General features: G+C 51.0%; 1 long non-coding RNA gene across 2 annotated transcripts in view; it reads right to left on the bottom strand.

The window, feature by feature from the left end:
• LOC138527541 (uncharacterized) overlaps positions 1 to 21,033 on the bottom strand; it is a 62,768-nt gene that overhangs the window by 26,283 nt on the left and 15,452 nt on the right. The window contains exon 5 of one of the 2 annotated variants that reach the window (XR_011283945.1): positions 327 to 20,983. The exons of the other annotated variant lie outside the window; for it this stretch is intronic. This is a non-coding gene — a long non-coding RNA (uncharacterized lncRNA). Of the gene's footprint in view, positions 1 to 326; positions 20,984 to 21,033 lie in introns of those variants that run through there. 2 annotated transcript variants of the gene reach the window in all.

Genomic DNA, 21,033 nt, shown 5'->3' with positions numbered 1-21,033 from the left:
GGACATTTGATGAGATATTCAGCTATATCTCTTACCACCAAACAAAAGAACATCAAAATCTTTGTAAGAGGTACACCTGGTTTGATTATCTATCCAATTATACTGATAAATTTTGACCTTTGCTCGACCAGGGTTGGCGATGAGTAAATTCAACGACACATCAGCTAATGCATTCAATGTGTATTTACGCCAATTGTTTGGAAAATTATTTTCAGATGACAACAAATTATGGGCTGTTTCCCCCAGAACATTTGGCATATTCAAGCCTAACAAACATTTCCTTAACAATGCACACATCTTCCATAAGGGCAAAGATCCTAATTCACGGTGTATCATGGGTAGAGGAGTGCAGCTAGGTAACTAAGATTTGTTTCCAAAATTTGGATTCTATAATGTCCCAATATTTCCGTTTTCTGGGTAATGCAGCTTCCACTCCATATAATAGAACGGGTATGACTTTCATTTTGTAGAATGCCATTATGGCTTGAGAGAGTATTTACCAAATTTGCAAACAAGTATTTTTGCTTGGGAAGTTAATGCTTGCAATTTACTCTTCAGTTCTAAGGTGTATAGTTTGCAGTTTACATTTGAGAAGGTCACCCCTAGATATTTATATTGGGGGACAATTGTCAAGTCACTTCCCTGTAGGTTCCATTCATACCTGCTCTTTTTGGACTTAGGATTGTTACAGACTACAACTTGCGTCTTATTGATGTTTATGACCAGATTGTTAAGTTGGGTATAGACATCCAGTTGTTGTAACATCTTTTGCAGGCCTGTTGGTGTTTGAGAAAGCAGCACCATCGTCTGCATATAATAAATATCCAATTTTCTGAGAGCCCAACCTTGGGAGGAGGTGGGGGGTTGGGGGGAGTCATTGAAAGCTAAATAAAGTGACTGATTCCGGGCGGCACACTGCATTTTGATCATGTTTAGGGCAAGTATGTTCGGAATGGTACCTAAACCAGCAACAAATCCCGATTGATTATGGATCTTTCAGATGCTCTTTGATAATCGAAGCATTTAGTTCTCTGAGAAGCAATCGGCAGTAAATCTTGCCTGGCACATCCAAAAGTGAGATTGGACGATAGCCATTTGGTCATCGCCGATCTCCTTTTTTATAGATTGGCACTGCAATCACATGTTTCCAGGTTCTGGGGAGACATTGAGTAAGATTTATAGCTGTAAAGATGTTATTCAATATGGATGCCCAAATCTCTGGATGGTAAAGGTATTTATATAGCGCACTGTCAGCAAGGGAGTTGGTCTCCAGGCGCTCAGGCGGATCTGTAAACGAAGAGGTGGGGTTGGGTTAGTGGGTTAAGAGGGCGTAGGAAAGTGAGAGGTGGTGTCCCGTTGGCAGCTTCAGTTCGGTTTTCACTGTGCGCTGAGCTTGGGTGTGAATATAGGATCGAAGCGAGTCCGCGGGTGCTGTTGTGATTTTTGTATTGATGGTGTGGTGAAGAGCATGCGGTTTGCTGTGGGAGAAGTGGTTGTGTTGGTTTTCGTGTGAGTTAAGTATGCAGAAATTTGAGGTTTTGGTTAGTGGTTATAGGTCTCTTAATCCTTGTAGTTTTGTTTATGTAACCGGTTGTCATACTGGGTAGGTATATTCTTTCTCTTTCTTTCCCGACTGTCTAGTTTCTAGGGCGATGGCGTGGCTGGTTGGTTCCCAGCTAAATTATTTGAGCTTAGCACACCTGGTTGGGAAACCATTATCCCTAGTTCGATAGTGGGGTTATATTATCATCCCCCACTCCTTCCTATCTATTTATTGTCGGTGGTCCATTGGGTAGGTATATATGCCGACACAATTTTCACACTCCTCCAAATAGCATATGAAATCGTGAAAAAGTGTAAATATTGGGTAGGTGGAAGACACCCAAACTCAAGCCAAGAAACTTCCATTCCACAAGCCCTACACAAGGATTGCTCTATAAAGGCAAACCCTCTTCCCCACTTAGCTTGCAATGCAAGTTGGTATTTATGTGGGCAACCCCCCCATACCCCGGATGGGACAAATTATATCTTGTGCAGATTATAAATCCTGACTGCCCCTTCATCTCTCTATGCATCTTGGGTCATTCAACCCCTTTGCACACACTCAACCCATTTATAGGCCCTCCCCCCGATCAAAAGACAACCCCTTACGAACAGGTGAATACTGCACACTTTGACAGTGTGTCTTTTGAGAACTGGGGCACCCTGGGCAGAGGGAAGGTGCACATACCTCCATGGGAATTTGAAGACCGTCCTGCCATTGCTTCTAGGACCAAGGAAAAAGAGCACTGTGCCCGGGAATGCCCGCAGGTGTCAGTAGCTAGTAAGAGGCCAGAGATGCAACACATTTGACATTGCAGTCTCGTTAGTTCATGCAGCTTACCCCCCCCCCCCCTGCCCTATTTTTTTCCACTGCAGCACGCTTCCCTTCACCTGCCATATCAAGGAACCCCATTCAGGCCAAAGGATGTTGCACCAGGCTTCATGGAACATTCTGAGGTGTCCTGAATCCCAATCTGATCTTTCCTGCTCCTCATCCCATCACCCTCCCCATGAAAAACCTCCTGCAGCAATTTGGCAATATGCGGAAATCTGTTCGATGACACTTTCTCCACATCAGTGAAGTGGGGGTCTTTTCTAACCTCTGGCTGTGCCTGCCATTTGAGAGGTTGGTGGGTTATTGCAAGCACTGAAGTTAACATCTGGGAGAAATTACCAAGCGTTGTGGCCCCTGCACAGATTACCTGACGAACACTATCGGTTGCCTGCATGCCATTGCCATCAGGGTAAAAACCGTCCGAGTACAGCACCTGAGCAAGTTGGAGTGAGATTTGAGACAGCTTGCCATCCAACCAAGTAAGGTTAAAAATTAAATCCCGTTTTTAAATAAATATCCCAGAAGCTTTTTCTGTGAACCAAAAGATTAATTCCACACAGATCTTTTAGCACTTAACAGAGAAAAAGACAGGGGTGTGGGGGGAGTGAGATGGAGAAAGAGGAGGAGGAGAGTGAGGGAGAGTTAGGGTTTGCCAGAGGCAAAGTGAGAAAATAAAAGAGCGGTCTACAGAGGCCACATGTAAGAGTGCATTGAGATGGCCATTTTGTGACACATTGTGTGCTTTTCGTGCCTTTCTCCGATTAGGTCTTCTATGTCTTGGTATAAGTAGCTTCTTCATTGTCTGCACCCCCTCTCTGCACACTATTCTTCTTTCCATCATTTACTAAACGCGCCCACTAGCCACACACACCCACTACAGGTGCACACTAGCAAATACTGTCCCGTTCTGCATGCTTTATCCTCATCTGAACTCCGCACCTCCCACCAGCTTGTCAAACACACAACACTCCAGCAACCCATGACCAATCTTTGCTCGGACTGTAGGCCGACCTTCTTAGTAACAAAATAGATGCCTAAGGGCTTTGGCGCTCTATAAGTATAATAAATAAGGATGCCTCCACTTGAGGCTCTGTTCTGAAGACATGCACTGTTAGTGCCCTCACCACAACTCCCCAGGTACTGCAAGTGCGCTCACAATTCCCCACGTACTGTGAGTGCGCTCACCACAACTCGTCTATAAACATACTAGCACACGGAAAACATCGACCCAAGTATTTGGCTTTGCATATTGCCTCTCCCTGCAGTCCTAACAACTTAAACCCTCTCTTATTGGACGTAGTGCCAGCAGGTTGAAAAAAATGGAAAAAGTAGCGGTATACAAGACCGGGGTAGCTCAAAAGAGAGCAGCTTTTGCTCTGCACAACCTTCTAATCGACCGTCATGGATGTAATGGAGTAGAGTACCACATTAGAGAACAGCTTCTGCTCTGGATAGTCCTGCATGCAACGGACTCCCTTTGCAAGCAACTCTGCCTTGTCTGGTTAGACAACAGTGCAGAGACTGGGAGCAGCGCAGCCCCTGAAGTTCACCCGTTTCGCTTTGCCGGCTGTACTTTCCCCCACCCATATAAGTGCAATGCCCGGTCACGCATACACTAAAGTTGACCACCCCACGCTGTTGTTGCGCCTGGCCCAGATTGGGATATCCGGTCAGGTCCTTGCATGGTTTACTTCTTTTCTCTCAGACCGCACACAAACTCTTGCTATGCCCCCTTTTCTTTCTTCATCCTGCTCTCTTACCTGCGGTGTCCCACAGGGCCCCTTACTCTCCCAGATCCTGTTTAACATCTATATTTGGGCAGTGGTCTGCCTCATCCGCTCCCACGGCCTCAACTGTTATTCTTAGGCTGACGACACTCAAATTCTGATCCGGCTAGATCCAGATCGAGGCGAGGTGTCGTCATGCCTTCATGACTGTTCGAGGGCCGTTGGTGATTGGATGGATCAGGACGGTCTTAAACTCAATGGTGACAAAACTGGAGGTATTGGTGGGTTGTCCCCCGGATCCCTCACTCTGGACTTCTGCTTTTTGGCCCATTTCTCTAGGCCTCCTTTCCAGTCCAGAAAGCAAAGTGAAAAACCTGGGTGTTATTCTCTCTGCCTCTCTCTCTCCGTCTAACCAATTGACAGCTGTGTGCCAAGCAGCCCATCACCAGATCAGGGTTTTGAAGAGGGTCTTAACCATGATACCGGAAGTCATTCGCCCTCCTGTAGTGGCTGTGTTAGTTCTTGCTCGTTTGGACTACTGCAACTCTCTGTATCTGTCACAGCTGATTGGTCTAATACAGCGGCTTCAGCGCATACAGAATCTGGCGGCCAGGCTAGCCGCAGGCACTCCCTATGGAGCTCATATCTCTCCAGTGCTCCGCCAACTTCACTGGCTCCCGGTGGGCTAGCGTGTCCAATTCAAGTCTCTGTGTATTGTCCTCCGGGCTATTCACGGTCAAGGAGCGGAGTTTCTGCAGACTAAATTCTCCCGCTACCTCCCTGAACGCGATCTACGCTCCTCCACTGGTAATCATCTTGTTGTTCCTAGATTTAATCGTGTGAGGGTCGGCAGCAGGGCCTTCTCTATAGCAGCTGCTAAACTTTGGAACAATCTTCCCTCGGTACCAAGGACTGTTCCTAACCACCTTGGTTTTAGAAGAGCACTTAAGACCATTCTGTTTTAGCTCCCCACTTCCTTGGCTTCTCCTTTCTGAGCAGCACCCCTCTCTAGCGCCATGATGCCCCTGGGCGACCGTGCGCTCTACAAGTATAGATAGCATAACATATCACATGGGAGCTTCTTCTGCTCTGCACCATGCACAGTCACATGTGAACTGGAATGGATAGCTTCACCTCAGCCGATGCTCGACAGACACACTGCACGCGTGCGTGCGTGCTGTTGCATGTCACCCCTTCTGGGGACATGGTAGCTCCCAGGGTTTGTGTCAAGTAAATAAAAAGGACACGTCGTTTCTGCTGTTGATTGAGACAGATTGGCGGAAGGAGCAGTTGGAGAGAAGCAGGCATTGCCCGCTCTGCCCATTGTCCAGCGATTTTGCCCGCTGGAGCTGTTGAGTTGGTTTACAAGACCCACTCGATCTGAGCAAGAGGGCCCTAATCAGCCTGCGCTTCCTGATCTGAGGATCCTCACCAGCATGTGCTATCTGATCTGAGCGAGGCTCCTCATCAGCCCGCGCTTTGTGATCTGAGCGAAGGTTCACATCAGCCCGCTTTTCTGCATCCTAGACATTTGTGTTCCGAGATGCAGCGTCAGGCGATGCTTCGGCAGCGAACCTGAGCCGGGTCTTTCGCCTAAACAGAAAGGACCGTTCAGCGGTCTCGGTTTCCACCTAGTGGCGGCAAGTGGCGCTCTTGTAGCCTGCTTTCTCCAATGAAAAGCAAACTTCAAATCCTTGAAAAAGCTCTTTGCACTCCGCGTGCACCCACAAACTGTCCTTTTTAGGGCACACCTGAGCTGGTTTTTCCTTTCAGCTTGAATATATAACAAACTGCTCTGATAAGAGCAAGCCTCTAATAGAGCGGCAAAGAGCACTCAACCCTTTCCCCTCTTTATCCCTTTTTTTCTTTCCTGTTTTCCCTCCCTTCTCTCCACGTTTCTCCTAGATCTATCATGACGGCCCAGATGTCTGAAACTCCCCACCTCCAGGACACTGAGGTCGAGATGCAAGGGATGAACTAGTGTCTCAGAAGCGGAAGACCAGTGGAGGCGTGTCACCAGCTGCATCACATCAGAAGTGGAAGAAGACAATGACCGAGCCCTCTGCTACAGTTGTGAGCATCAACAACATGTATGGTGCTCCAGAGCACGAACAGCTGACCACAGAACCTGGCAACGCAGCGGTCGAGCAGACAACCGCACCACCCAAGAATATCCGGATCCCCCAGTGTTCGTGAAGAGCCTGAAGACTCACAAGGACATCGTTGACATGCTCCAAGAGCTGTGCGCCGAACCAACCTTCACCACCAAGCCTCATGGTGAGCATGTGAAGATCTCCCTCACCACAGTGGAGGACTACAGGAGCATGATGGATGCCTTCACCGTACAGCACCTGCAGTAATACACCTTCCCCCTGGAACGAGTGAGGTCTCAGAGGTTCGTGATCCGCGGCCTCCCAGCAAACACCAGCGTGGAAGACATTGCAGAGCAACTCGCAGATCAGGGCCTCCCGGTGAAGAGTGTTGTACAGTTGACCTCACCAGCGGACAAGAAATTCCCTCTATTTGTTGCCACCCTGGCACCAACCAGCGGACCTGACAAAGATCACATGGTTATGCAGCTGCACAGTTACCACCGAAGGGCAGAAGAGGACCGATCATGTGTTTCAACTGCCAGCGCATCGGCCACATATCTGCCTTCTGCCACCAGCCGCGCTGCGTGTGATGTGGGGAGAACCACGCATCGCAAAACTGCACCCGAGCCCGAACAGAGCCAGCAACCTGCGCCAACTGTAAAGGACCACAACATGCTAGCTAGCGCGGATGCCCAGCCCTGACCAGAGCTAAACAGGATGAGTAGCAGAGGAGGGCACCACGACCACTACAAGCTCCACAGAACCCACCAACCACTACAAATGACTCAAGAGGAGCAGCGGACAACATCAACCGCACATTGCCATGACTCAAAACAAACAGCTACCATGCAGAGGAACAACCCACCTCACCCGCCACCAGGCCAAGGTCCAGCGAAGACCCAGACGACACCCCCTACATCCGGGCTGAGATACGCCACAGTTCTGAATCCACCACCCAACACGCCGCAAGCTACCACCTCAGCGCAGGAAGAGGGAACGGCGAGCACCATCGACTCGAAGACCATCATAGTGAAGATCGCAGCCTTCGTTGCAGAGCTGAATATCGACCCCACCATGACGATGGTGGCACAGCTCGTCCTGAGCCTTTTCCCGGGCGAAGGAAGGAATCAACATGGCATCTAAACCCAGCTGTGCCATCGTGATGTGAAATGCCAACTATATTCAGAAGAAGACAGAAACTCCTTCACCTGATGGAAACGAGAAAGACGAGTGCTGCTTTGCTTTCAGAGACCCACTTGCAAGGAAACCAGAAGCTGAGCCTGGCGCACCACAGTGTGTACCAGACCGACCGACCTGCAGGAGCCAAAGGAGGGGGGACAGCAGTGATAGTGAGGCCGACGATCGACCACCATGAGATTGCACTCCCACCCCTCAGCAGCATTGAAGCCACTGGAGTGCAAGTCAAGACTGCAACAGGACCACTACGACTGATCGCTTTGCTGGATTCGCCGGATCCGACAATCATCGTCGGAGACCTCAACACCAAACACTGATGCTGGAACTCCAGGACTGCCAACCAGAGGGGACGGACACTGCTGGCGTATTCCAGGAAGAACAACTGTGTGGTAGCTGGCCCGACAGAGCCCACACACTACCCAGGTGTAGCAAGTCACAACCCAGATGTGCTGGACATTGTGCTACTGAAGAACCTGCATCACTCTGTGGAGCTGGAAAGACTGGTGGAGCTGGCCTCGGACCACAACCCAGTAGCAATCACTGTGGGAGATGAGATGGAACCCTACCAGCAGGCCGAGAAGTACAACTTCAGAGGAGCTGACTGGAGCCGCTTCAAGGAAGAGCTGAACAGCAAGGTCACACCAGCCCCGCTGAGCACCAAGGAAGACATTGACAGGGCTGTGGAAGACTTCACAACAGACGTCCAGGAGGCAATCAAGAGCAGCGTTCCGAAGCAGAAGACAACCCGATGTTCCATCTACGACCTACCGAGAGGCATTCAACAGTCAATCGCCTGTCATGACCCCGACATCAGATGGGGCCCGCTCCGGTGGTCCGGGAGCAGGCCACAACAATGGCGATAAGGGCTGGTCTGGGCCCCGCATGTTGAAGAGTGCGGGCCGCCCATGTTTTTTTTCCTTTTGTTCTGATGTCTGCAGTGTTGGGCGCTGATGATAGGAGGTCTGCGGGTGGCCCAGGGACCCGTGCTTGTTGACGCAGGCCACATGGAGGTGGTGGCGGCAAAGACTGTCGCGCAACACAGGCGGAAAGAGCAGCTGTTGCCTGGTGTGAGGGGAGGCGGCCTCCCGACAAAGAGATATAGAATGGCGGTGGCCCTGGAGGAAAACAGCTGATGCCATGAGGCGGCCCTGGTGAGACATTGCAGAGAAGGGGCGTGGCCTGCTCAGCTCCGCGGTGGCCGTGGAGGCACAGCAGGCTCCCTCTGCCCGCTGTGGTGGTGGAGCATCGGGGGTTGGGTGGGGGAGGCCGTGTGCCCGTGGGGCGGCCCCTAATGAATGGACACGGACTCCGGTCCGGAACGCCTTAAAGAAATAAAAGTAATGGAAACAGAGGCAGTCGCAGCCCGAACAGGATAAAAGAGGTGGCCATGGCCCATGAGAACAGGGCCGCGGCGGCGGCGAAGAAAAAAAAAAATGTGCAAATGGTGCAGAGGCATGTAGCAGCCCCGACAGGAGGGGGTGTGGCCTCCCAATGCCTGGGCCGGTGGCAGATACCTCAAAGCAGTCGCCCGCAACAACAAAAGGGCCGCGGCAGGCTATGAAAAAATGAACAAGTGTTTCAGCCGCAACAAGGTGGGTGGGGCCCACGGACAACCCGGGCCTGCCAGGGTGAAAAGATCAACAAAAGAAATGTGAATGAAGGGAGCCATAGGTCCCAAGCCACGCTGCAGGTACCCACCCCATACCATCAAGAAAAGGGGGGCAACAAGAACGTTAACACCTGCAGAACGACCTCCACCTGCCACCATGGAGGGGTGCTGCCATCATCAAGTGGGGGCGCAATAAGGATAGCCCCGAGACTCCAGAAGAAAGACCCGTGCCTACGGTAGTGCAGCGTAGCAGCACAGGCTGGACGCGGAGCAAGGCGATGGCCATTCAGAGGAGTTATGGTCCCCGGGCCGCACAGGGTGCCAGCTGGGGTGGGGCGGTGTCCTAGTGAACATAGGAGCAGGCAAGTCGGGGGTACAATGAAGAGGGAAGCCATATTGCCCTGTGGCCCCCACAGCAAGAAGGGAGGTGGGCCATGTGACTGGCACTGCCCATTAGCCCACAAGCCCATTAGCTCACTCCACGCAGAGTTTCTCGTTTTCACCAGGAGTAATCATCATGAGGGTTGCAGCTCTTACGAGTGCTTGTGCGTCCTCCCATGCCACAAAGACTCCTGGCTTAGAAGCGGAAGAGGCGTACTGGCCCAGACACCCTGTCACCAGTGCCTCCTGACCAGCAGCCCTAGAAAAGGAGGGGAAGTGAAAAGAGCGGTTTGCCATTATGCCAACAGTACCCTGCAGCAGTGAGCCTACCCATCTATGAACGTGGCCAGTAGGGCTCCTGGACTTCCAGACACAAATGTGCCTGCCCCGAGCTGTGTGCTCATCTGTCATCCGGCTACCACTAGCCAAGGACTAGGTCAATGTGGCCCCTGGCACCCCTAGGTGTGGCTTTACCGGCCCTTGAACTCTTGACAGCCCTAGAGACACCTCAGCTGAGATCGGACTGGGACCATGTGGACCCGGCGATTGTACACACAAGGGCTCGGAGTATGCAGACCGAAACTGGCCCATCCCAAGTATTGAGTCTAACTGTTTTGAAATATTTGTGGGTTGTTGTAGTAAGGGGTACCAGGGGTGAAGGGTGGTTGTCAGTGGAGCAAAGCCCACTCACCAAGTGTGTGCTTGTATGGGAAATTACAGTAACTCACAAACCCAGACAGTTGCCCGTGGACAACCTGGGCCCCTAAGGGTGTGAAAACTAGTAGGATTTATAGTATTATTGTGTGTATTGTGCTGTGATTTTGGAGTTTGTTTTGTTCTTCTGAAAAAGGAGGATTGTTGCAGGCCACCCATATTGGGGGACATGGTAGCTCTGAGGGTTTGCGTCATGGTCACATGGGGTAACCATGTGACCAAGTAAATACAAAAAAGGATGCGCCGTTTCTGGCTCGTCAGTGTTAGGCCACCTACCTGGGGGAGAGACGCTCCCGGTCCTGAAGGATCTATCCGAGGTTTCGGTTAGCAGGGAGAGGAGTCTCCCGGCGCCCGATTCCTCGGATAGTATCCGTTGTGCGCATGCGCCACGGCCCGCGGAGTCCAACGGCTTGCGTTTCAAGCCTCGTTGTCGCTCCGGGGTTTACGGGCTGCGCATGCGCAGGGCGGCCTGCGTTCCACGCCTCGGCTTCATGCCGAGGGATGTAAATAGCGGCTGTGTCAGGTAACAAATCGCGTCTTAACGCGGTTTGTTCCTGACCAGCCGTAGCAGCGCCTACCTTCTGTTTTGCCTCCAGCCTGAGTTCCTGTTCTTGGTCCTTTGCCTGCTCTCATTCCTGGGTCCGGTCACGTTGGCTCTCCCGTATCCTGCCCTCCTGGGGTTATCTGGGAGCCTTTTCTTGCTGCCTGCCAGGAATCAGTCCCTCTTGCCTTTTTGGACCCACCCTGCATTTATTCACTCCTTGGTTTCCTAGACCTTCCTGTTACCATTGGCAAGCCAATCCCTATTCCCAGGTCTCCTGCCTACTGGGTTCCCGTTGGCTCTCTGGGGTACCTCGCCCCTTGAAGTCATCCCACCCGTTGGTGGTCACCGCTCCAGAAAGACCGGTGCACTTACCTGGTACCCTAGCCAGTGATCAGTCCCTCAGCCTGGCCTCTCCAGTACAGACGTCATCCAAGAGCCCCGCCTCGACAGGTGCTGTCCGCCCTAGGGACACACACCTTAACAGATTAAGACGCCTACCAATCTGTACTGTTCCAGGGATGGATGACATCGAGGATTTAAGAACTGAGATCCGAGCCTTACGAGCCGAGATGACGGCACTCCACCAAGAGAACGTGGCCTTACGGCAGATGGTTGCTCAAGGATCCGGAGCAAACATAACACCAGAGTCTGTGATGGCACAGACCAGCCCGGTGAAGTTCGATGGAGATCCCAGACGAGTAGCAGAGTTTTGCAATCATTGCCGGATTCATTTTTTGTGCCGCCCGACCCATTTCAATCTGGACAAGGCCAAAATTGGATATATATTAGGTAACCTGGTTGGGAATGCGTTGGCTTGGGCTACGCCCCTGGTTGTAGCCAAGAGTCCGATTCTGGAGGATTTTTTTAGCCTTCGAGAAGGCCTTTTTGGACGTCTTCCAGTCACCCAACCTAGCAGCAACAGCACAGAACCAGTTAATGGACTTAAAACAAGGCACCAGTGATATCATTGCCTATATCAGTCGTTTCCGCCAGTTAGCCACAGATTCCCAGTGGCCAGAAGTCACCCAGAGAACCCTCTTTCGTAGAGGATTAAGGGAAGAGTTCAAAGACGAACTATTACATATCCCAGAACCTGAGACCTTACAAGCACTACAAGAACAAGTCCTGCGTATTGATCATAGATTGAGGGAAAGGCGAAATGAGCGACGCAGATCTGACAGACCACTTCCTAGAATCCTGCCAGACATTCCCAAAGTCCAAGGCTCACAAGAACCAGCATCCGAACCCATGCAATTGGGAGCTCTGAGAGGACCCCTGTCAGAAGCTGAAAAGAAGAAGAGATCTCCGGTTGTGCCTGTACTGTGGGGCCTCAGGGCATTACCTTTCTACGTGCCCACAACGTCCTCTCCGTAGGTCGGAAAACTAAACGGCCTGTCGTATGTAAGGAAGGCGACGGCAGGCCCCTCTTCCTTGTTATCAGTCCTTCCAGAGAACGACCGGGAGAAACAACCCATGCAGCCAGTAGTCCTCATGGCCTTGAGGATCAATGTTACCTGGGCGAGAAATGACCCTGTAGAAGTCCTCGGGCTGCTGGATTGTGGGGCTTCCGGGAATTATATCGATGCTGACTTCGCTGCCAAGACCGGGATTGCTTTGTTACAGAAACGTTGCGCCTCCATGGTGGAGGTCATTGATGGTACTCCTCTGTCTTCTGGACCGGTCCATCAGCATACTGGGACACTACAACTTCAAATCGAGGAGCACCGGGAATCGATTTCTCTTGACGTCATCAAGACTCCTTCGTATCCAATCATCCTGGGTTTGCCTTGGTTGTTACATCACAACCCCAGTATTAACTGGGAGACCAGGACACTGGAATTCTGTTCAGTCCGTTGCAAGAAGGAATGCTTTGACCACTATCATCCGGCTCTGAAGGCCTCGTCTTCTACTCAGACCGAAGTAGGTAACAGGACTGGTCTCTACTCGGTCACTACGATACCAACTGAATACAGGGAATTCCACGAGGTATTCTCTGATCCCAAAGAGATTCCATTGCCTCCGCATAGGAGCTTCGATTGTTCAATAGAGCTTCTTCCTAACACAACGATACCACACGGCAAGGTCTACTCCTTAACTGTGCAAGAAAAGGAAGCTCTCCAGGTATATCTACAAGAATGCCTCCAAAAGGGATACATTGTACCCTCCACATCTCCTGCGGGATTTCCTTTGTTCTTTGTTAAGAAGAAGGAGGGCACTCTTCGGCCATGCATTGACTATCGTCAATTAAACGACATCACTAAGAAAGACCGGTACCCGCTCCCCTTGATACGTACCATGATGGAGTCGTTACATGAAGCCAGGGTGTTCACGAAGCTGGACCTCAGAGGGGCCTATCATCTTGTGCGGATTCGAACCGGCGATGAGTGGAAAACCGCATTTAAGACCCCGATGGGTCATTACGAGTATCGCGTGATGCCATTCGGGTTGTGCAATGCCCCCTCCATATTTCAACGCTTTATGGATAACGTCTTTGCTGATTTGATCGGTGTATCAGTCTGGGTATATCTGGATGATATCCTTGTGTATTCCAAAGACCGCAAGGAACACTTAGTTCAAGTCCAAGAGGTTCTCAAGAGGCTACAGCTGAACCATCTCTATGTCAAGCCTGAAAAGTGTCTTTTTCATCAAGATCAAGTGGAGTTCCTGGGCTATGTTATCAGTGCTACGGGAATACATATGGACCCTGCGAAAGTCCGTGCCATCCTAGAATGGAAACCTCCCAGAGACCGACGATCCTTGCAACGCTTCCTTGGGTTTATAAACTTTTATCGGCGATTCATCCCTTCATTCTCCAAATGGGCAGCCCCGCTCTCTAATTTGACCAGCAGTAAGAGATCCTTTTCGTGGGAACCGGAGGCCGCTGCTTCCTTTCTGCGGTTAAAAGAAGCCTTTAGCACCTCCCCCATTCTTCAACATCCACGGGAAGATAGACCCTACATTGTTGAAGCAGATGCATCGGATTATGCTGTGGGAGCAGTTTTGTTGCAATTGGATCCAGATGAAGAGATGGAGCTTCCTTTAGCTTACTATTCCAGAAAACTTACCGCCAGTGAGCGGAATTATCCCATCATCGAGAAGGAGCTCCTTGCCATCAAGACTGCTTTCGAAGAGTGGCGCCACCATCTATTGGGAGGACGTTTCCCTGTAGAAGTGCGTACCGACCACCGCAACCTACAGTTCCTACGTTCATTACAATGTAGAACATCACGTCAGGCTCGATGGGCCTTCTTCTTTTCGCAATTTGATTTCCACATCACATACATACCCCACAACAAGAACGTCAAGGCTGATGCGTTATCCCGCTCACTGGAGGATGACGTAGCACAAGAAAACAAGGGAGAGCTCGTGCTAGCCCCGAAACACTTTCTTCTGGCTCTTACACCCTATCTACAGAAAGTCGCTCTGGAAACTGCTGCGGACCCAAGACGTACAACTCTATTGAAAAACCCGCAAGTGTGCGAAAAAGAAGGCTTCCTGCTCTTCCGACATAGATTGTACGTACCCACTGAAGAACTCCGTAGGGCCATATTGCAAGGACTACATGATTCAAAAGTTGCAGGACATCGTGGGGTACGCGCTACACAGGAGAAGATAGCTCGTCAATTCTGGTGGCCTGGCTGGGCTAATCAAGTCAAGCTATATGTGGAGACCTGTCCAGTGTGTGCCCAGGTCAAGATACCTAGACAGAAACCTGTAGGCCTATTGCAACCCACTGAAATTCCTCCTCACCCCTGGCACACACTTGCCACAGACTTTATCGTGGACCTGCCAAGCTCCGAGGGTCAGACTTGCATCATGGTTGTGGTGGATTGCTTCACCAAGATGGCACATTTCGTTCCCTTTCCGAAAATACCCACAGCTACTCAGATGGCACAGTCTTTCTTACAGAACATCTATCGTCTACATGGCCTGCCAGAGAAGATTATATCTGACCGGGGCTCTCAATTTGTATCCGCCTTCTGGGGTCAACTCTGTCGCCATTTGAGTATACACAGGGCTCTCAGCTCTGGCCACCACCCACAGACCAACGGGCAGACAGAAAGAACCAATCAGACTTTGGAACAATATCTACGTTGTTTCACCAATGCTTCCCAATCCAATTGGGTGTCTAATCTAGCTTTGGCGGAGGTCGCCTACAACAACTCCATGAACTCAGCTACTGGGTTTAGCCCTTTCTATTGTTCTTCAGGCCTACACCCCAAACTTCTACCACTCTCACCCGTACGACCCAGTTCAGTTCCCTCAGCTGATCAGCTGATAGCCCATATACAAGGTTGTCATAGCCAGGTTTTGGGTGCCTTGCATGTGGCTAAGACGAGTATGAAAAAGGCTGCTGACAAGCATCGCAAGCTTGGTCCGGTTTTTCTAGTAGGAGACCTAGTGTGGCTATCATCCAGAAATCTCCCGGCCCGAAACCTCCCGTTGAAGTTGGCCCCTAGGTTCCACGGTCCTTTTCGTATCACTAAGCAAGTGTCACCGGTAGCTTTTAGACTGGCTTTACCAGCTTCATGGCGTGTTCACCCGGTCTTTCATGTGTCCCTGTTAAAACCCTATCGTCCCGATTCCTTTGGTCGTTCCCACTCCCGACCAGCAGCCGTCGATGTACAGGGTACGCCAGAGTTTGAGGTCCAGGAGATTTGTGACTCCCGTTTCTATAGGGGTAAATTGCAATTCCTGGTGGACTGGAAGGGCTATCCCCCCTGTGACCGCACCTGGGAACCGGTCAACAATGTTCATGCCCCTCGTCTTGTTCGGGAATTCTATCTCTCTCATCCTTGGAAACCCGGTTCTCCTGCCCTTCCTGTGGGGGGTTATGGTGTTAGGCCACCTACCTGGGGGGAGAGACGCTCCCGGTCCTGGAGGATCTATCCGAGGTTTCGGTTAGCAGGGAGAGGAGTCTCCCGGCGCCCGATTCCTCGGATAGTATCCGTTGTGCGCATGCGCCACGGCCCGCGGAGTCCAACGGCTTGCGTTTCAAGCCTCGTTGTCGCTCCGGGGTTTACGGGCTGCGCATGCGCAGGGCGGCCTGCGTTCCACGCCTCGGCTTCATGCCGAGGGATGTAAATAGCGGCTGTGTCAGGTAACAAATCGCGTCTTAACGCGGTTTGTTCCTGACCAGCCGTAGCAGCGCCTACCTTCTGTTTTGCCTCCAGCCTGAGTTCCTGTTCTTGGTCCTTTGCCTGCTCTCATTCCTGGGTCCGGTCACGTTGGCTCTCCCGTATCCTGCCCTCCTGGGGTTATCTGGGAGCCTTTTCTTGCTGCCTGCCAGGAATCAGTCCCTCTTGCCTTTTTGGACCCACCCTGCATTTATTCACTCCTTGGTTTCCTAGACCTTCCTGTTACCATTGGCAAGCCAATCCCTATTCCCAGGTCTCCTGCCTACTGGGTTCCCGTTGGCTCTCTGGGGTACCTCGCCCCTTGAAGTCATCCCACCCGTTGGTGGTCACCGCTCCAGAAAGACCGGTGCACTTACCTGGTACCCTAGCCAGTGATCAGTCCCTCAGCCTGGCCTCTCCAGTACAGACGTCATCCAAGAGCCCCGCCTCGACAGGTGCTGTCCGCCCTAGGGACACACACCTTAACAGACAGTCGATCTGAAGCCAACTCTGGTGTCATTTCTTCAGGCACCATGCTGGTGCCACACCGTGTGCAGGAGGCCCAACGGCGGGGCCCTGCGATCATGGCTGAATGTGCAGCCCGGGCCTGGATGCCCCCACAGCCGGGGCTGCGGTGAGCTGGGTGCCCCCTGTGATGCTGGAAATGCATCGGAGAGACAGGGCCTCCGTATCCTTGTCCTTTACTGCTTTTTATCGTGTTCCGTCATGTTTTCCGTGCAGGAGTTCATGTGGGACTCCTGGCAGTGCAGCTCTCTTTTGGTTTGGTGAACGGACCCATGGGATACCCTTATGGCACCCATGGGTATGGGGTACAACCCTGTGCCCCTAGTGTATGTTTTTGGGCACCTGTGGGTGACCCGCAGAGCGGGGTATGGGCTGGCGGCAGCTCCATGCTGAATTTGACAGGTGCGCGGAGTATCCTCCATTTTGGGGTACCCCAGCCCTGCCATTGGGATCCGTTGGTTCCTGATGGAAAACAAGATGGCCCCGGTGGCCTCTTGCTTTCTATTACCCATTACCTTGTTTTCCCAAAGTCCTGGGAAGCCCTGACTCTGTCCCTTCCCCCTGACTGGCTCTTGGGAGGAAATGCCATATATGGTGTTGTTGTGAAGGCCCAGCCAGACTAGCTGGAGCCTTCCCGGTGATGTATGTTGTGGGTACCTCCTGTGGGTGGGACCTGGGTGAATAGAGTGCATGACGAATATGCATTCTGTGTTGTGGGTGTCTAGTATCTGGTGGTGGACACAATGACTGAGACACCCCTGCCCGAAACCGGTATGAATGCAGCTTGGAGTGTTGAATGGCTAGGTACTTGTCCCAATACACATAACTTGTTGTGAGTGTCTGGAGAGAAGTGAATGGCCTGAATACCTCGTGTGCCCGATTGGCTGCCTGCCTGCATGAATGCCTGTAGTCGTGATTGGATGCTCGAGTGTGACCCAGCGGAATGAATGGGAGATCAACAGTATATCTGGGGACCTCTCACTGCTAGGAATCGCGTTCAGAAGATGAAGTCCACTACGACGAGTAACTGGATTAACTGACGCTTGCCCTTGAAGCCCTGCTGGACGAGAAGAATTGCTGTTGCTCTCCTTCACAATCTGAAAGCTGCTGTGCCTCCAAGGACTGACCCAGAGAGGACCTGGTAAGGCGCCCTCTTCCCGAGCTACGAGGGACCATCGTGCACAGCTGATCATTGCCAACGCTCCCTGGTAGACAGACCTTCGACAGGCTGCCGACCCGATACAGGGACTGCTGCAGAACTCCAAGGAGAAGCACTCAGACTGTTGTCCGCCACTGTGCTCCCGTTTGCCTAAGAACTTCCATTGATCATCGGACGCTCTCGGCTGCATTGTCACCCGCTTGTCTCCCGCTGGAGAAGGCCTGACTGTCGACGCACCAAGGAGCATCCACCGGTGGGTTTCCCGCCACCTAAAATCCACAGAGACGCCGACAACTCGACGCCCTTGCTGGGCCACAGTTCTTCTTAATCTTTTTGCGGTCCAGAACTATCGCCACCGAGGTGCCCCGCAAGCCTCTTCCTTGCAGGACGCCAACGCTCTGTCGTCGACGAGCACCGCTAGGAACGAAGCTGCCACTTCCCTGCCGTAGTTCACCATTCGACGACCCGCGACTCCTGCCTTAAAGGGAGGGCACTCAAGAAGGGCCGTCAATTCCCCGACAAAGAATGCCAAGTTCTCCGACACCTCTCAACGATCCATGGCTCCCGCCTGAAAGGGAGGCACTCAAGAAGGATCGGTCGACGCATCGTCGAAGTACTCTACTCCACCAGGTACATTGGGGGGGGGAGGGGGGGGTAAAACCTTAATAGGAAGAAGTGAGACTATTGAACATATGGACTGGGCTTGTGCTATATATATCTTTATTTACAGGTTGCCCAGGTGTGGGGGGGGTGGGGGGGATCTCCACAGAGCTGTGCCTAACAGTAGGGGTCAGCATTCTGCCTATTGTTTCAACCATCTTACGTTCCTGCCTATCTCTATTGCTAGTTTCCTCGTTATTAATCTGTGTGACATTTTAACCGCACAGTTGATGCACTTTAATGAGATTCGATAACATTAGTGGTACCACTTTAGAATTGTAGATATTTATCATTATTGACTTCCGAGTACAAAGTGCGTTATTGTGATCGTGTACATACCTTTGAATATTAATTATATAACGACTGTTTTCAGTAATACAGTGTGTGGACATTCCTTTGTAGGGGTTCCGGGACTACACTGTACTTAAGAACCAGCCTGCATCACCTCCTGAGAAGCTAGGCCTTGATTGCTCGTCCATTGCTACCTTATAGAGAATCTTGGCTGGGGTCCGCTGTGCCTCTCCTCTACCATATAGAGAGTGGAAGTACAGACACCCCCTACCAGTCTTTACACCCCCAGCCCACGTGTCTGCCTATGGTGCTCCGGAGAATGCAGGGTGATCCCTGCTGCGTGTCAGCTGCGTGAACGTAGCCCTGGTGTCCACGTCGGGTGACCCCGACATCAGATGGGGCCCGGTCCAGTGGTCTAGGAGCAGGCCACAACAAGTGCACAGGCACGATCAGAGAGGTTAACTTGGCAAGCACTGTTGCATTTACAGTGGAGTTAAAAATTAGATCAGAAAGTCGCTTCTACTCTGCAGTCACCAGTAAGCACGAGTACAGTACAACTCACACGGGCAACCTCTGCGCACTCGTATGCTCACTGGAGGGCGTTTCCTCCTCCGAGTTCAGCCTCTGCTCTGCACAATCACACATACTTACACCTGCGAGGAATGCCCAAATTGAAGACCTCCTTTGCTCAGCGCAGACACACGTGCATTCTGTAGTTAAGAGCCCTCCTCACTCTTTTTCGGGATATCCTTAGCTTTACAGTTGTATCTACACTGCAGTCCTGCTCTCTCATTAGACAGTGGTATGCGAGCTTGGCGGTTTATCAGAGTGAGTGAGTGAGTGTATGTATGTATGTATGTAAATGAAACCAATGTGCAGGCAGAAAGGGACCAGTGCAGCTCACAGCTCTAACCCACCACTGGATCGTTTCCGGCAGGTGCTCCCGCTCGCTAGTGCCTTTCCACTCGCTATTGCAGTGTTGTGTGATATCCTGCATTCTGTGCGTGGGCGGGGTATCCAAGGGAATGTGGCTCCAAAAATTGCCGAACACTGCCTGCCTAGTGCTGCCATGGGGAGGCAAGATATCATGCAACAGCGGCATAGAAAGTAACTCGACGTAGACAGATTTCGGAATACTGTAGTAGGATGTAGCTTGCATGAGACTTGAAGGGAAACATCACATGGCAACGACGCTTTGGTGGGTTTGTTCCTTTAATGGGAACTAGTCGCTCTATAAGTAATGTGCAAGGTAAGACTATCAGAGAGAAGCAAGACATCTGCTTCATACATTTGAATTGGCATGTATAGTATAACAGGCTCCGAGTACCGCTGCAACTTATGCAGCCCCTCTTGGACCACCTAGAATGTGCCGTAAAAACCTGTATGCAATTAAGAGTGGCTTACCCAGTCCTGTTTTCTGAGAATTGTAGTCCGGGATTTCATAATGGGGAAATACAAGGCCCAGAATGCAAAAGAGTCACCTAGCGTCTACCATACGAAAAGAGTGGGGCAGTTGGCTTGTGTAGCAATACATGATTTAATGTAAACCACCCATCATGGGGGGGGGGGGGGGGTGGATTACTCCCCTGTGACAACTTTATTGCAGACAACTTCCGGAGGATGTTGCTTTCAAACAATTTAGGGAAAGGGCTATGATTCCTTGTGTGTACAATGGGTGGTATTACTATAGGGTTACACTTATGGAAAGTGTACTGGAAAACATGGAATTTGCAGCTGTTACTGGCTGTTTCCTTTGCAGGAGCACTAAAATGTAATTTACTAAGGTTTGCTGACTTAGTATACAAAACTACAAATCCACCCCACAATGTCACAAACCAACCTCTAAACTCCCTCATTTCATTTCTCACCTCTAGCTAGCATGGCATCACACCACACCCAATGAACACCCACAATTACAAATCACTGCACTAAAATAAACACTTTCTGTGTCCTTAACAGAATCCGTTAAAGGTCTACCCTGCATGATAAGACTGCTGATCACTATGACCAGCTAGCAATTAGTTAGACCATTCACCACACCCAAGAAAACGTTAGCTGAACCCCAACAGAAATCCAATAGCACTAAAGAAATGTACCATTTATAAGTTGGCACCAACCTACAAATTCACCAGATCAACTATAAGAGTTCTACACACAAGAGCACTTGCATCTTCACCTTCACAGAGCAGCATGTGAGCTACAATTACGTTGTAGATTAGTAGCAGTGGCTGACGTAGCAACCAATCCCAATTGTGGGGATGTTCCAATTCCATTGTTTTTTTAAAAACCGTAATCTGAAAGATTGCGCAGGTGTGTGGTAACGTCTAGGTGTCACTTCACTGTCCAAACAGGCATGACCGTCATACTGTAACAAGAACACACTGTTGAGAAGACGTGGTGATAGAGTTGAGCTGGTCAAATTAGATCTGTCCGACAAAACATCTGTAGCAGACAATCGACAGGTTACTTTATAGTCCAATATCCTGCAGTTGTTGCACAGCTACATCTTTGGGAACTGCCACATTACACAGACATCTGCCGATTTAATTCTGTGTCTATCAATTGTCCAGGTGAAGTAAGAGGCAGTTTCTGAGGAAGGAATGTAAGAGGAATGAAGATCACCAGCCATCCCTGCCAAA

The sequence above is a fragment of the Ambystoma mexicanum genome, chromosome 14, assembly GCF_040938575.1.
Source record: "Ambystoma mexicanum isolate Mex_15411 chromosome 14, UKY_AmexF1_1, whole genome shotgun sequence".
In the NCBI taxonomy this organism is placed as follows: Eukaryota; Metazoa; Chordata; class Amphibia; order Caudata; family Ambystomatidae; genus Ambystoma; species Ambystoma mexicanum.
Note: the sequence above shows the minus strand (reverse complement) of the source record. Positions and strands in the feature narration are given on the sequence as shown.